General features: G+C 44.6%; 1 protein-coding gene across 24 annotated transcripts in view; it reads left to right on the plus strand.

The window, feature by feature from the left end:
• Positions 1–16827, plus strand: part of LPP (LIM domain containing preferred translocation partner in lipoma) — a 348425-nt gene that overhangs the window by 92550 nt on the left and 239048 nt on the right. For 16 of the 24 annotated variants that reach the window (XM_074877369.1, XM_074877381.1, XM_074877366.1 and 13 more), the window contains one exon: positions 11445–11509. The exons of 7 other annotated variants lie outside the window; for them this stretch is intronic. The gene's annotated coding sequence lies outside the window, so the exon portion shown is untranslated. Of the gene's footprint in view, positions 1–10415; positions 10494–11444; positions 11510–16827 lie in introns of those variants that run through there. One more of the 24 variants, XM_074877384.1, reaches the window with a different exon arrangement.

Below are 16827 nucleotides of genomic sequence, written 5' to 3' on the forward strand. Positions count from 1 at the left end.
AAGACCTCTCAATGACTTGTTTGATGAATCAGCAATGAATTTTTGCCCAAATTCCCTGGAAATTCACTTTACCTGTAAACCATGTTCAGCTCATTGTAGCTTTCCTTTCTTGTTTATTAATTTGATGATTATTCTCCCTCCCCCAGGAAAACCAAATTAATTAGTTCTGTTTAAACCAACATGAGGGTGAGTCTCCAACTTGGCAAGAACATGACTCTGTGGTTGGAGAGAGGTCACTTCTACAGTGAAATAGCTTGGTAGTAGTTGTCCAAGTCGATGTATCACCATCCATGTTCCTTCTAAGGGCATTTTCCCTTGAATTGTTGTGCAGTTCCAAGGCACTGAAGACAAACTCGCACAAACCCATCCAAAAGTCAGACTCTCAGAAATGCTAGGAACTTACTGGCTTTGGGTTTCTGTTGCTGAGCCAGTAGGAGAGGAAGTTGGCTTTTGGTTTAGGCAGATCAGGCCAAACCCTCATTTGTTTGCATTTGTGCACCAAGTTTTGTTTTGTTTTGTTTTTTTCTGGAATGGCAACTGTATATAGAATATAATGTGGGAAAAGATTAAGTAAGCTTCTTTCTGAAAAGCTTCATCAGACATTTGCCAAAAAAATAAGAAAAAGATGATGATTTTGTTCATTGTTTCCTCAGAGCTCAGAGAACCATTCTTTTGAGTCAAGGTGAATTATTGATGTGTTTGTAGGATTAATAGCTGTTTCCAACATGCAGGTAAATAGTTTGCAAGTTGCTAGATGCTGCCAGGAGGAGAAGTAAATATTTAGCTCTGGAATTGTACAGATCACTTTTAAGTACAACATCGTGCATGTCTGGTATTCGGGTGCTCAGCCCACATAATGCCATTTTGAATTGTATGAATCAAAATTTAAACCAACTTCCACTTTCCAGGAGGGTGGTACAGTTCCCACTGAAGGGTCACTCCTTCCTAAACTCTCACACAGTTTGTGCTCGGTGATGTTTTTCCATCATGAACTGCGGCATGATGCTGAACTGAGTACTCACCCAGAGAGGACCATGTTTCAGTGGCAGATGAAATTATTCCTGCTTCTATGAGTTTGTGGATCCGCTTTGGGATCCTCTAGGACAGAAAGTATTGTTGTTTGCTTGTCTGAGCCAATATTTTCACCACGCTTTACTTCCATTGCTCCTGTTAGATCTGTTGGTTTTCATTATAACTTCAGATAAGGCTCATGTGAAATGGGCTTCTGTTTTGTTTTCTCACCAGAGGAGTGATTCATATTCAAATTGAAACGTTGTATTGCTCTAAGCCAACCTTCTCCCTGTGTGCTAATGGGAGGAGAGGGAGATGCAGGCATGGACTGAGTAGGATTATTTTTCTCCTACTGCATTTAGAAACTTCCTAAATGGCTTTTTAGGAAGGCACATGGACTTAACTGCCTGGCATGGGAGAATCCTGCTCTTGCATGTTTTAAGAACATGAGATGAGCTTGAATCTCATCACTGGTCTGTTCATGCTGCAGACGCATATGCTACCAGCAATGTTGTTAAAAAAAAAAAAGAATTTATGATCCCTTTTACGTTGAGGGATATTTTCGGGGTTTTTTTGTTTGTTTGGGGTTTTTTGTCATCTTGGTTAATGTGGTTCTATATTTTCTCTTTATTCATAACATTAATTTTTAAGAAAGTTGCTTGCACTTGCCTTGAGGCAGTGACTCCTCAGGCACTTTCTGCAGCACAGCCAAGGCCATCAGCTCATGATCTCTGCTGCTGTCTGATGCTTTCTTCAAAGGAGCTAGTTGCCCTACATGGAAGAGGAGAGCTGCACAGTCTAGCACATGTTTCTGATCTTGTTAGAAATGGATGCTGGCTAGTCCAGTCCAAACTTGCTCAAGAAACTTTATCACAGGCACTCTAAAATAGAGAGAACAGATGCTGAGATTCCAGCTGTGGGTTCATATGTATTTCAAGCTGTGTTACTCTGTCACCTGCAGCTCAAAGTGAATGTCATTGTAGATCTCGTGAAGCCCACTGCCTGTCCCATAAACACCCAGACTGAGATAACAGCATATTTCATGGAAATCTGTAAAATTCAGGTGAGTATTCTCACCTTAATTAAAGTGACCTTAACTAACTGAGCCTACTCAAGAGGAGATTTGCCATGTTTTAATCTTAAAGCTCAGCTCAGTCTGTTTGCTTCCTTGGTCCTTCCAAGTTGGATTTGGCTGTGTGAAATGATCCTTCACCACTTGCCCTTTTCATTCCCACAGACTTTGTGAAACTGGTTGAATATTCCTAAGGTACCCTGAGGTTTTTAGATAAATGTGATACATGAAGAGACATTGACACTTCCAAAGTAGCACCTGAAGAGCCACTGAGCCTTGAAGGATCTGTTGGCTTCAGTGGAATATCAGTGGTCATGTCCTTTGTGTCCTTTGCTTTGACAGTTCAATCACAACAACAGGCTGAGGACATTGCAAGGATCAAAAATATTCTGCATTTTTGTTGGCATAAAATTAGAATTTACGTGAAAGTTTTTCTGAGGAAGAAAGGAGACATTGGGAGGTCTTCATAGCTGCTTGCAGGTTTGTTCACCACTGGAGAGCTAGTGAGACAAATGTGAGACCTTGATTACATGTCACCTAAATGCTTTCTGACTTAAGAGTGTTTGAGTTGGAATCACTTGCAATTAGCATGGGCTTGGCAGAAACTGGCACTGCTGCTGTTTGCATAGAAACTGTTTGCATAGTCCAGTTGTGCCATGGGGAGAACTGCTTTTAGCAAGTAGCACAAGTGTAGTCTTGAGGTGGTGTCTGTGCAATGACTGCTCTTAGAGCAGCTGATGTCCTTGATGGCACAGTAGCAACTCTAAAAGCGAGAACATACCTGTCTCCTGTACCTGGTCTCTCTCATGCAAATGTTATGGTCTTTAACCTAATCATCATAGCCACACATTTATTAGGCAGCTGTTGGTGTCCTGAGTGCTTTTAACTGCATTGCTTGTGGGAACCTAGGCCTATGCATGGTCCAGGGAGATGTGAACATTGCTCTGCCCCTTCGTAGTCTTCTTGGATGAGGCAGTTTCCACCACAGTTGACTGTGGTCAGGCTGATGCAGAGTGCAACCTGTTGTAGACTCCAACGACCCATCTGGGATCAATCGCCCAGCTGACACAATAAATTATTTCTAAGAGTTTGTTAAATTAAGTAAATAATGGGGACCAGAGGGTACCTGCTGGTCCCTATAACCAGTGTTGCTACTTGGAGGTTGGGCAAGGTGTCTCCTGCCTGCTTGATGGAGCCTGGGAGCTTGTGAGTGGGTGGCGTGGGAACTGGGGACAATTGAGGATTCGTACAGGGATGCAGAGTTGCTCCTTGGGGCAGAAAAATAAATGTATGATTCTTGGCCCTAGAACGAAGAAAACAAGACGCTGTGGACTTGTTGCAACCCGTGCAGTCTGTGAATGTTTTCTTCTTGTCAGATGCTGCTGTCACATAAGTAATTTTATTGCCAAAGGGCAGGGAATGAACTAATGAAATGGTAGAGAGGGCTACCTACTGAAGGGCTATGTTTGTGAAAATCAGTGCGCCAAGTGTACAATTCTTCACTTTCTGCTCTTGTAGTGTTTATTTATCTATATGATTTGGGGAGGGGGAGAAGGGATGGTGGTGCAGGCAGTACATCTGTCTCATCTGGGAGAAACTGAATGTTCAGATGAGAAGGCATTATGCACGCAGTGCCTGAAATTAGCCCTTAAAATAGCACGCTCCACATCTTAGTAATGTATTGAATATACCTGGATAAGAAACAGTCTGAAGTATTGAACTTATTGTAGTGGATCTGCTGTGACTCATCAGGAAATTGAAAGTCTTGAGACAAAACTCACCCCCCTTCAGCCTTTTTGGAAGAGACAGGAATTAGTCTTGGATGGGAAGTAATTAATTGTTCTGTGATTGTCAGAAATAGGTACCAAACAACAAGCTCATACTGATATATTTATATCCTAAGCCCTGTCTTCTGAGCCCAGCTATCAAGTCTCCATCAGACAGAGACAGTGAAAAAGAAAGTTCTCTGGAATGAGCAGCACTTACACCTACATGTGTTTAAGTGAGACAGGATGGAGGTGAGCTGGTAGGCTGCATGCTGTAATAAGCCATTTACTAGGATAATGGCTGCAGGCTACAAATGCCGTTGCTACTTAGTCTGTCTATTCAATGCAAACATTAAAAAAGAAAGAAGAAAAACCCCTCTACCTCAGTAAAGTCTATAATACTCTTAATCCCCAGTGTACTCCATGAATATTAACTCAGCCAATGTTGCAACACCCTACAGAGGCAGATGATATGTAGGCACAGCCTTCTTCATCCACCAGAGAAACTGAGGCAGTGGGATGGACTTTAATTTAGGCTTCTGGTTTTAGACTGGGCAAAATCCCAGGCAACAGCCTGGCTTGACAGTGAGCAGGATGAAGCCATCCTTTGGTCCTTGGTGCGACTGTGGGAATTCTGACTTTCAGGGACTATTCCCATAAGTTTAGGGTTTCCTTTGGAGAGATTTGCTGCCTGCTATTGCAGGCAGGGCTGTCCTGGGTGCATTAGTACAGCAGGCAGATTGTGAAGGGATGAATGTGTACAGGAGTATCTCCCTAATTTACTGAGTAGCTACCGCCATTATGTATCTGACTGTGGGATATTGCTGGAAATCCAGATGTTGGGAAAAGAAGTAAGAGAATCAAGATGATCAAATACCTGTTTAAAAAAACCAACGCCCAAGGAGAAGGAGCTTGATGGCTTTGTGTTTGTCTGCAGTGAAGTCATGGCAACAGAGCACTCCTTTAGCAAAATTAACTGTTTCTCTATCTTACCAAAAAAAAAAAAAATCAACTGAAAATGATGCAAGGGAGCATCCTTTTATCTTAACCAAATGAGTCCATTTGTGCCAAAGCAAAGGAGTCATCCTGGGGAGTTTGCTCCAGAGAGCACATACTTTATTAGAACAGAATGTAATAGTTGTCCCAAAGGCATAACCGTAAGAGCCTGGTGCCCTAGGCAAGTGCTTTTAGTAAGAGGAAAACCAGAGTTAGGTTCCTGCACCTGTATGATGTTGAAATGCACGCTTTAGATCATGATTTGAAGCTCTTGGTTGTTTGGGATTTTAGCTCAGTTAAACTCTGGATACAGCTTTCAGAAGGGCTATTAATCTCTTTGAAGTTCCTTATGGTAATGCTTAGTTTCAGAAGTATTTAGGCACCTAGGGACAAAATGCTGATGCTGCTTCACTTTGGGTGTACCCAAATACTCCTAAAAAAAGGTTGCCTTTAAGTCCCATTGGCTTTAATTGAGACATACACTTCTTTGTGCCTTAGACTCCTTTTTAGCTCCTAACCTTAGTAGTATTTGAAATATTTCTCACACAAACCCCGGAAATAACACTTCTGTGCTACTTCTGTTTTGATGTTCACTGCCCATGTCTGTGCACAGACCGCTCTGTAAAGCAGTACACAAGGGTGAACAGCACAGTGATTGTATTGGTAGGAGTGAAAGCTCATTTTATATCACCAAGAATCTCATATTTGGAATTCAGAAATTGTTCATCTTGGTAATGAGCGAGGGCAAGCTCCAGGGGAAATACCACGAACTCAAATGTGTTGCTTGAGGCGCCTGGAAAGTGGTGTTTCTCTTAAGTAGTGTTTTCCAACCGGATCGAATTTTCTTTTGTGGCTCTCTTGGAGATGGTTTTAGGCAATTCCTTCTGGCTTCCATGAAAGCATCTGACAGCAGAGATACAGAGCTTTTATCTGTATGAAGGAGTGAAACAGTTTGGGGAAGATTTTTAAGGATGATTCCACTTTGATGTGGTTTCTGTTGAAAATGTTCAGGAACCTTCAGACTAATTGGAAACCTGACCAATTATTGACATCAGTGCTCACCAGGTGAATGAGTTGTTTTCCATTGCTTCTCATACCTGGGTGAAACTTGTGCCTTTCTCCTGCCAACTTAAACTTTGGTTTAATGAACGAAAAGTGAGAACTGAGCGTAGGTGGATGAGTTTTGGTCAGTGAAGGAAGGAAAGCCACAGGCACTTTATACATAGGTAGATTATCTTGGACGTTGCTGTTGAGGTCTTTCATGTAAAAAGCCAATGTTTGAGGGATTTTTTGGAAAGCATCTTTTTCAGGAAGGACCTCACCTGAATATTGATGTTCTTCATGCTATTGAATCGTGCTTGTCAAATGGAGTGCAGAGGCTGACTGGGGGTGCGTGATGTTTCCCAGCTCAGCCTCAGGCTGCTGTATTTGCAGTGGCGGCTGGCTGTTTCTTTCCACCTGTTTCTCATCTCCAAGGCTGGATGTAGCCCTCTCTTTAGCTGTTAACAATATGAGAGCAGAAGGGCCAGGTTGCAGCAGCCTTCTGCCAGAGCGATGCCTGTGGGCTCAGGTATGGCTGCCCGGAGGGAGGAGAGCAAGTGGGTGAGGGTAGGAGTGCAAATCCCAGATGGTTGCACATGAGATTTTGTCAGAGGCTTTTAAGGAGTAACAACTCATATCTTGGGCTTTTTTGGGTGAGGGCTGAGATCCCCAAATAGGAACACTTGCAAGTGAGGCAGCCCCAGCGCCACGGGTTGTCCCAGTGCGCATGGGGTGAATAGCGTGGCGGAAAAGCCTGAGCGACTGCTGCCAAATGACTGGGGAGATGCAGCCCACGATGTCTGTTGTGTCTGAGATCTCTGTAAAGTCTCTCGCATCCTTCCTCAAGTTTAGTTTTCCAGTGGAGGCTGTCGCGGTAATGAGAATGTCTCCCATCTGCTCCTCACATAGTTTGGCACATTTAGCTAGAATATATATATTTTTATTATGGAGTTAGCCAGTGGTAACCATGACGATTAGACTTATCACGCAGCATTTTTTTCCCTCCTCAAGTCAGTTTGAAATGCTGACAATTAAATAGATACAGTACACTTTAGAGATCCATCAGTCTCTTTGTTGTCTTGACAACCAGACTATATTTAGAAACGTAACAAGTACATGGAGTTCAATTGCACTTTTGCTAAAACATAGTTTTGTAGCTTGAGAATTTAATCTGTTGTTTGTAGATGTAGGTGCTTATTTGAGCGGTGCCTGACTTTCTCTTTGGTCTCTCTGGGAAGCTCCTACATAGCAGTGAGGAGACTTGGCTGGTGGAAAGAGGGTCCTTGTCAGGTGGGGAGCAAACCTGCCCCCTGCTTGCTGGAGATGTTGTGCATGGCTTGGGCAAGGGCCTGGCAGCTCCCGCCTACTCGGATACTGGCTCTCCTATAGCCCTGGGTGGTCATGGTGCCCAGTACCCCTGGGTACTTGTGGTTGGGCTATTGCTTTGCAGTGCAAGAAGAACGTGTGCGATCATTGTCCCAGATCTGCTCTTCTGGCGGATTCAGCTCAGCAGAAGGTACTGGCGAGCAATAAGTAGCTTGTCTGAGCATCCTCTCCCCTCCCAGGTGAGCTGCTCCCATGGTTCAGTAGCACTTTGGTATGGGAGGATGGTACCGTGGAGCGTGATGTTGGCAGACTGTGATGTCTTTCCTCTTGCACCTGAGCTACCTGAGCGTTGGTTGGAGCTGGGACCTGCTCTCTGCCACTGAAGCAATAGCGGAGACAGTTTCTCTGTATCCCTTCTTCGGTTTTGTCTTTGATTTGCTGGGAGTGTGTTTGTTTAATTTTGACAAAATACTACTACTAATATTTTTTTTTTCTATCCCTTCCCATTTGACTGGCAAAATTGAGGTCATCCTCTCCTTATCGAGCTGGAGTAGCAGCACATGGGCTAGATCTCTGGAGCTATGGATTTTTAAGGTTGCATTCAGGGCTGGAGGAGCAGAAGGGACTGATGATGGAGTGTGCCTTGGAGGGCTGTAAATGTCCCTGTCCCGCACCACCCTTGTGCACACTCTGATGGTGCGTGCGCATTGTGTGGCTGTGCTGCTCTCTGCCCTTTCCCTTTTGAGCCAGTGGAGGTCGGTGCAGGTGCCTGTGTGGGTATCACAGCTGTACCTGTTGTGGTGATGTGCCAGCCTAGAAGAGCAGCTGGGACATGTGGCTCCCATCCTGCAGTCCAGTTGCTGTGAGATGTGGGCTAGCACCACAGTGCTCTCGTTACACTCTTAACGTAGGACCTGGCAGTGCTGTTGGCTTGCAAAGCTGTTTCTGAAGCAAGACACACCCAAACACAAGGATCTGAGGGTATCTCCCTGTCTTGAGTGATAAATGAACAAAATGAAAATCAGATGAGAAAATAGCTCAAACGTTCCCCACCACTCCTCTGTGGCTGACCCAGGTTGTGACACTGGTCAGGGCTGCCCTTTTGGAAGGCTCGCAGGTCAAGGGGCTGTTAAAAAGGGCTTATTTGGGATGAGGTGTTGGTGATCCTTTCTAATCAGCACCTGAGCCCTGGGGCAGGGCCTGTGATGTTTGTGGATTTTCTGCAAAATGTCAAGCAAGGCTCTTCCACCTCTTCCTATCTGATGCTTGGCTTATAATTGATGCTTGGCAGTATAATTTGAGCAGGACAACTGAAAAAACCAAACAAACCAAGACTGTCCTTCATCAACAAAGCTGTGGCAATGCAACAGTTTGAACAGGAGCTCGGTTACAGTGGATGGGGTGGCCTTTTGCCGAAAGGAACCAGTTAATTGGGTGAGATGGTTTAAAGACAACAATCATGAGTCCATGGTATGGATGTAGTGATGGTCAGTAGCATCCACCCTTGGGCCAAGAGCTGTAAAAGTAGTCAGTAGCATTGTTCTGCTGCTGAGGAGTGAGCACAAGCTTGTCTCTAGGATGCTTTATGATAGGGGTGAGGAAGGCTCGAGGGAGAGGAGCCCAACCTGAGATCAGCTGTTATGGCCAATGATAGCCAATGAAGTACATCTGTATTTCCTGGGGTGCATGTCATTTTGTCTGTCCACTGTACCTGAAATATAATTTAGCAAAGCTCAAAAGGAGGAGAGGACTGGGGTTTTCTAGCATGATTTTGCTTCCCTCATCCCTGTGTTTCTTTATAATTCATTATCTGTCAAATAACAGGGGTGATTTTTTTCAGTGTGTGTGCACAGCTCAGTTTCATTTTTCTGTTTTCTTTGCTCTCTTCGTTTTAACAATTTCCCAATGAAAATCCCAAAACATACTTATATCTCCACTCCAGCTTTATTTGTAAACTGTTAACATTCCTGTTTCAAATGTTTAATAGCTGCTGGGGTTTATTCTTAAAATACAACCACCAAAACCCAATGATGCTAATGAGTCTTCAAGAGTGCTTTAAACAAGTTATCCCAATCAATCTGACAAAGATAATGGTCTTCTATTAGAAGATATTTAGCTGGAAGTTAGATGAGCAGTAATGTTTATAGGTCTGTAGATCCATAACCAGACCAAATCAGAATAACTCCTTCGATTTCAGTGGAGCTGTAACTGTTTATTACAACTGAGGCTTAGGCAGCGCTTTAGATGCAAATTGCAACCTCTCTGAAGTTAAGTGGGGTTTTGATTTAATTCCTGGAAGCAGTAATGTCAGCAAAGAAGCGAAGAGCTGGGACCCACGTCCACTGAAGTCTGTAACTTTGGGTTGCTCTCTTTCCCTTGCTGTCAAGATCAGATTCCCTTGATTTGGTCTAGTAATTAAAATGCAGCTTCTCTTAAGCATCTCCCAAAGGCAGGCAGAGAGAGTGGAAGTGCAGCCTATGCAGATTATTTATATCTCTTTACATACTTTGCAGAAAATGCCAGTAGTTACGTTGTTCTCTCTGACTGCTCATGGTTGGGCTGCTGACCTGGAGCTTGTGCTTTCCAGCTCCAAAAATGCAGAGGCGCTACTGCTGAATTACCAGGCTGTGATGCAGAGAGGGCTGTGATCTCCTTTCTCCCAGCATATTTGTGTCCATGCGGTGCTTGGGAGACGTGGCCCACGGCTCATCACCCCCACTGTGTGTGGCATAAGTGATTCACCATGCATTCATTTCTGGTCACATAAGGGCCATTGGTTTAAAGCAGGCTTGAGGCATAGGTTAGCGTTAGCTATTTGAAGTCTTCAGTTTGGAAGCAACATCAAACAGGGGGCAGAAAATGTATCATGCACAGAAAAATCTCTAGGATTTGTTTGCCCCTTTAAAAAATAACAATAATAATAAATTCCAAACTGTTAACATATGCTGTCTCCTCTGTGGTCAGGACACCTGTCTGCATCTTTGCTGTTACTTGATATGGGCTTACAGTGCTTGCAAAAATGTTAACATGAATTTTTTGTCGTGGCAAATATGAAAGGCATATCCAGCGTCTGTGTGGGCAGGTCCTCAGCAAATTTCTCTGCTTCTTGCACTTTGATGTGGATCTGAAGCAACTGCTGCAGTTCTCATCCCCTGTTCTCCCCTTCCTTCGCCACCGACCAGGAGCGTGAAGCTGCTGCCCTGCCAGACCTGGTTCCCCTGAGTGAAGACAGCTGATGATGGGGCTAATGGGTTTCAGCCTGGTTTCCTTAAAAAAATAATGTATGTGACTGGCTAGATATGTCTCTCCTCCCTCTTTTTAATGATTTAATCTCAGATGTGTTTGTTAAGAGATAATTAGGCTTTAGTTAGGAGGAGCTGGGTGTGACCTGGGGCAGCTGGGAGAGTGGTAGGCAGGGAAAGCTGGGGCAGGCGGAGGTGGACTGGACCCTTCACTAATCATCACTAGTATTTTTTAAACTTGCTTATTTCTTCTCCAGGACTGAGATGAAAGGAAATAGAAAACACCAGAGTAGGCTCAGATATCAGTAAGCTGGAAGTATGAAAGGCTGCTGGTTGAAAGCAGCATGTGGTAACTTAGAAGACCTGTGTTTTCTTTTTAACTAGGAGTCTTTGGAGGCACCCAAAAGGAAAGCAGGGCTGGAGGTGGAGGTAGGGTTTAGGCTGTCCCACCCTGCTGCTACTTCCACAATTGCTGTGTATTTAATGCATCTCACCTCAGCTTTGGTTCTTCTTGGTGCTCGCATGCAAAGCCAGTGCTGGAGGGGTGACTCACCATTGGCCTGAGCAGCAGAGGAGGCTCGGGAAGAAGAGGCTCTTTAAGCATGAGAGGCAGAAGGGTGTCTGGTCAGGATCTGAAAGAGACTTTGTTACCTGCAGCCCTTACGTCAGTGCCTTTCACCAGCTCTACAGTGATTTAAAACAAGTAGCTTCTCTCCCAAATAAACCTCAGTTACTCTAACATTTGCTCAGATGTAATCTGTCCTGCCAACGTGTGAAAAAACCTTATATGGGTCAAAACAGGGACAGACTGACACATCAGTTGTATCAGAGGGGAAAAAAAGCTGTGGTCTGCTCTGTACAAGATGACAGCTGGCGTTATGGGCCCTTTTGGGGCTGTTTTCTTGGCTAGGTGTCACAGCCAGCTTGATTTACTTTCTACTTTCTTGATGAGCAAAACATTGATTCTGACCTTTCTGTTTGCACCTGCAGAGGTCCCTTGGAAGAGCCTTTCCATACGTCCATCTGGGTGCTTGACAAGGCTGCCTTGCTTCCAGGTGAGGAATGGATCAGGTCCCAGGGCTTTTACCAGCTACTGAATTTAGAGAGAGTGGGAGGACCGTGGGACCACGTTTGGTCATTCAGCAAACAATGGGCATTTCACCAAAGCCTGGGTGGTCAGAGGCCAGGCTAATGCAAGAGGCTTGAGGTGGTTCTACTATTTCTGGGTCCAGGTCTGGAAGCAGAAAATGTGCAGGCCCTCCTGGGAATGGGAGTGTTGCATGGGAACGGTTGCGTGGTCCTGTGGGCTGTATTACTTTGATGTCTTTTTGAACGAGACTTTCCTCTTTCTGGACCTGAACTCGCTCCCCGTCCACGGCGTGGTTCTCTGCAGCCTGGATACGCTCCCAGCTGATGATGGAGAGCTGACTGTATTATTAGCTTTAATATAACTGTACTTCAGTGTATGAAAGCAGAAAAGTATATAAGTCTATTAAGAATAACCTGAATAGAAATTTATATGAGGAGCAAATTAATTCATTCCTCAGAATTGCCAGTTCCATCAAATTCACTGAAGATATTTAGCTGTGACTTAAGCAGCACCCTGATAAACTTCCCCAAATTCTTGTAGGAGTCCCTTACCAGGTTATATGCTTTGTCCCCATCCTGTAAGACGATGATTCAGTTGCAGCAAGGGTAAGAATGCAAAAAAGGAGCAGTGTCAGGGCAGTAGGTCTGTCCTCAAGCCTCCCTCAGTTGTGCCATCCCAGGAGCCAAAAGAGGTTGCTAGAGGTGCCACAAAGTCACAACAGCTGGGGGAAGAAAGCGGCGAGCAGCCCTGCTGAGAAGCTGGTAATGAATGAATGTGGGTAGCTGGTCTATAACTGCTCAGTGGCCATGAAGTTCTCCAGGAGGAGACATGCCTCAGGAGGGTGCAGTGGCTCTGGGCAGTCTTTGCTGTGGTGATGGTTCCCTGAGCCCGTGGCTGCACCAGAAGGCCACATGTGGTGCGCGCACCGGGTGCTGCATTGCAAGCCAGTGTGGGTCCAGAGCAACCCATTGCCGTGTGGGAAGGTGTGTGCGGGGTTTTGTTCTTCCGCTACTCTGGTGGATTCAACTGGAGCTTTTTTCAAGTGGAGCTTTTTAATTTGCCTTGATCTTACCCAACTTGAGAGTTGTAAGACATCCATACGGCACACTGAAATCAGGAGTGCCTCTTCTTTACCCTGTTGTGTCACTGAATATAACTGCACTTTCATTCTGCTCTTTCAATATGCAACGCACATCTTTCCTTTCTTTCTTTACCCTCTTCTTGGTGTTTTTTTTTTTGTGTGTAAATTATGGCTAGCTGGAGATGAGATTTCAGCATCCTGTTTACTGCAAACAGTTGGGGACATTAATAAATGTTGAAAGACAAAGACAGACCAGGGATTAATAAGTAGAGGACAGGAGATTAATAGCAAGAAAGTAGTATTTGGTTCAAGGCCTGGTCTTCCCAGTTGCTGGGTTATGGAAGATTAATGGCAGCTCGTCTGTTAGTCTCACTCTTTCTGTGGCAGCTTTCCTGGCTAAGTCTAATAAACTGTCCCAGTGGGTTGCTGTAAATATGGAATCTAGGAAGAAGCCCATCCTTATAGACTGTTAACTAAATGAGACAGTATTAGTTTTGCTTTCTACTCAAAGCTTAAGCAACAGCATCAATATATTTGTGAGTGGTGAAGTCAGATGTTCAGGTGCTTACAACTCAGGACAAAAACATATCATAAAATGTATTTTACCAAGCAAGCTGTCTCCAACAAATTGTTTTTTTGCTCTGTCCTGTGCAAGAGATTGATTTCTCTTCTCTTGACTGGGTTTTCAGCTTTGTTTCCTTGGAGAACTGGGCTCTTGACCTATTGCATCTGGCCTCTCATTAGGCTTTGTGTGAGATTAGATCATTGTAAGGAAACGCTAACTTTGCAAAGAGCATTCCTGTTAAATTTGCTGGAGAATTGTAGAACATAGGACTGCATCACAGAAAGTCTTTATTCTGGTAGAAGGGTGCACGCTGTTCTGGGTGTCCAATATCGTTCTCAAACTCCTACCTTAAGGCTGAAACTGCCATGTCAAGCATTGCAGTAGACCTTTGGTGCCTGCTCTCATGTATTTTCATAAAGATGAGCCCAAGCTCTTCATGTATAGGGTTATAGCAATATAGAAGTATGTGCGTGGCCATTTTGGGAAGGAGGCAGCTGTGTTCCTGTACAGTGAGTGTGATGAAGACAGGGCTAACATCAGCACTTCATGCAGCAATAGCTGAATTTCTTTTCCAAGGAAGAAAGGCTATGCACTGCTTCAGTGTCCCTGTAACAAAGCCCTTCCCCTCTTGTCTGCTCTTGCATGCGGTGCCCTTGGCTTTTCAGAAGTTAATTGATTTGTCCATATTACGATTCTCTCTTTAGTTTTATTTGTGTAAAGAAAAACACATGCTAATCTTCCTCCAGAGAAATGTTTCACACTGCTCCTCTTTGAACGTTGGCCCCGGGTCTGCTGCATTTCTTAATGAGTCTCTAACTAAACAGCTACAGTTCCCACATGCTCCATCCTTGACACACACATACTTGTACACCCACGTGCCTGCTCCCAGTTGAACCGAGCAGCCTGTCTGCTCCCCTCGCACGCTCGCTGCTTTGGGATTTGCATTAGCAAGGCAGCACATCCCTGGGAAGCCCTACATGCAAGAGAGGGCTTTATACCTGCAGGTATAGATAGATTTGTTATCAAATGAGTTGTCCTGTCAATCGCAAAGGCTGTAACCTCTTTATCACACCGTCCCCCCACCCCCAGGCTCATTTCATGTGCTTCTCTGGGAGCCTGGATTCCTGCGGGCTGCACTACCCGCGGTGAGGACCTGAGCAAGCGCCGAACATGGAGCCGAACACCCAACACTCAATTACTGTCTGGTATGCCACTGGCTGCCAGATCTTTGATAGCTTGTTTTTAATGAAGATTCCTCCTGTAATTCCTAGAATATCTTGCAGTGCAAAAAATGAGCTCTGTGTGTATTTTGCTGTGGGCTGAATTTTTTTCCTGCTCTTCACAGTTCCCTCCATGAACAGAGAGGAAAGGGAGGGGGAAGCAGCTGACTGCTTTTTTTGTTGTTGTTTTTTTACTTGACTTCTGTGAAATATGTGGCGATCAATCGCTCGCAACTAACAAAATGTTTTTGTTTCTCTTTGCAAAAGCATATGGGAACTGCAGAAAAAGCATATGGGCGTTTTTAGGAAAACATATTGGTGAATGGACAAATTATAGTGGTGCCAATATGTTTTGGATGTCTGGCTAGACCACTACTACTACCACACTTGCTGGCATGCAAACACATCCACAAGATTTCCAGCATGTGAGTGGTGTGTAGCTGCTCCTGGGGAAACACAGGCTGTGCTGGATCAGACCTCTGTTAAAACAGCATTGTGATCCATCTTCGGTGTGCGTGACTGCCTCACCATGTCCCAGACTAGGCTCTGGGCTTGTGTTTATGGCAGCATATCCATTCTCTCAGTAGACTGAGCCCAGAGCTCCACTTGCAGCTGGCTGCAAGTAATGATAATGGTAACCATTTTTCTTTCTAAAGCCCTTGACTGCAGTCCTAATAACACCTGAGCATCTTGCAAACAGGCTAGGCAGCCTCTGGTTTTCCTCTGCTGCTCTATCAAGGTCTTTCTGTGTTAGCTGGAGCTATTATTTTTAATTTCTCCATCAGTGGGCTGCTTTTGAGGAAAAGCAAAACATTGCTTCTGGGCCCAGTCCTGTTTGCCTTGGTACTGGTGATCAGGGAAAAGGATCCATGAGCTGGGAAGAACTTAGTGAGGGAATGGTAAGGGGATTAAGTGCTCTTAGATGGTGTGTTGGTTCTGGTGGCTCACAGCATCCCTACAGCTTGTGTTGTCCTGCTGTGGACCTCCATGCAAGGAGAAGTCCTTGATAGCTCTGGGCAATCCTTCCTGCTCACCCTGGCAGTGAGGGAGCGCTGCCCGCTCTGCTTCTACCTGTGATGGGCATGGCTGTGTGGGGTGGCAGGGGTGATAGCAGCTCTCTGCCCACATATGGGTTTCAGCAGGTCCTAGGGGACTGGCTGAGATGGAGGTCTCCTTGCGCAGGTGTGCATAGGAAGAGACCCTTCCTGTCCATAAGAGCTCATGGTCTAAATGGACAAAGCAGAGTTGCTGAGAAGGATGTAATGGTCTCTGAGTGTCAAGGAGATGGGCAATAACTGAATTCAGGCGGTGGTTTCATGAGCAGATTCAACTAGTCTGAGTTTGTACAGTTGCTAGAAGAGGTGGTCCTGCTGTCTGTGTGTCCCTGACCCTCATTCCTGCCCATACCATCACTTTTATCCTTTACAGGCACAAGTGGTGAGACAGAGGAGGGGGCAAAACATGTGGCTGGAGATTGAGGGGATAAGCAAGATACACATTTGGGCAGTCATTTGGATGTCACGTTGTTTATTTCGGTTATGAACCTGCACTCTCAAATATTCTGAGTGGTAATTCAGCACCTTTTAGCATTCTTCCCCTTATGCCAACTTTGGGATGATTTGCTACTGAGTAATTTTACATTATTTAATGTAGCCACTTCCCTTATAGCTCTTTTGTTCCGTGAGACAATTCCCTATTTTATTATGCAAACAGTACATTAAGATCCTTGTGGGCCAAAGTTCCCAGCAGTGCTTGAGATGACGGCAGAGAAGTAGGTTATTTCAGAAATAATGATTCTCTTCTCTAGAAGCTTTCTTGGAGTTCTGCTTTAACTGCTTTTGATATTATACATGCTTTAAAAAAAAAAAAAATCCAGTACTTCCTAAATGTTATAGAGCTCAAAAAATACACTGTATGCCTTGTCACAATATTTAATACAGAGTGCTATTTACAGTAATGAATCAAAATGTCAGTTTTTAAAATATGAACTGTCAGAGTGTTCCTACTTTGCAGAAAACTTTGATATGACAGTTTGTTAATCATATGACTATTACATCAAATGTGTCTCAGAGTACTTTTGCTCAACAAAGTCTTTTTTTATTCCTTCCCCCTCTCTTTTCACTGTTAATTCTGGTAGAGTTGTTTGACTGAATGCACTTTGATGAGAGGTCAGAAGGATCCAGAACTGAATACTTTTGTGTATTGACAGATGGGATGTATCAATGCCTGTGTTCATGCCCATCTTGGTCACCTAGTCTTAGGTACAGCCTGGCTTGGATCACCTTCACCTTACATCCCCAGTGTTTGCCCCAAGCCTGCTGTGTGCTGGGGCTCAGGCAGCAGTGCTGGTGGAAATGAGCCCTGACCGAGCAACGCTGATGCCTCCAGATATAACTCTGCATTTGGGGCAGCTGGGG

The sequence above is a fragment of the Strix uralensis genome, chromosome 9, assembly GCF_047716275.1.
Source record: "Strix uralensis isolate ZFMK-TIS-50842 chromosome 9, bStrUra1, whole genome shotgun sequence".
NCBI classification, from domain to species: Eukaryota; Metazoa; Chordata; class Aves; order Strigiformes; family Strigidae; genus Strix; species Strix uralensis.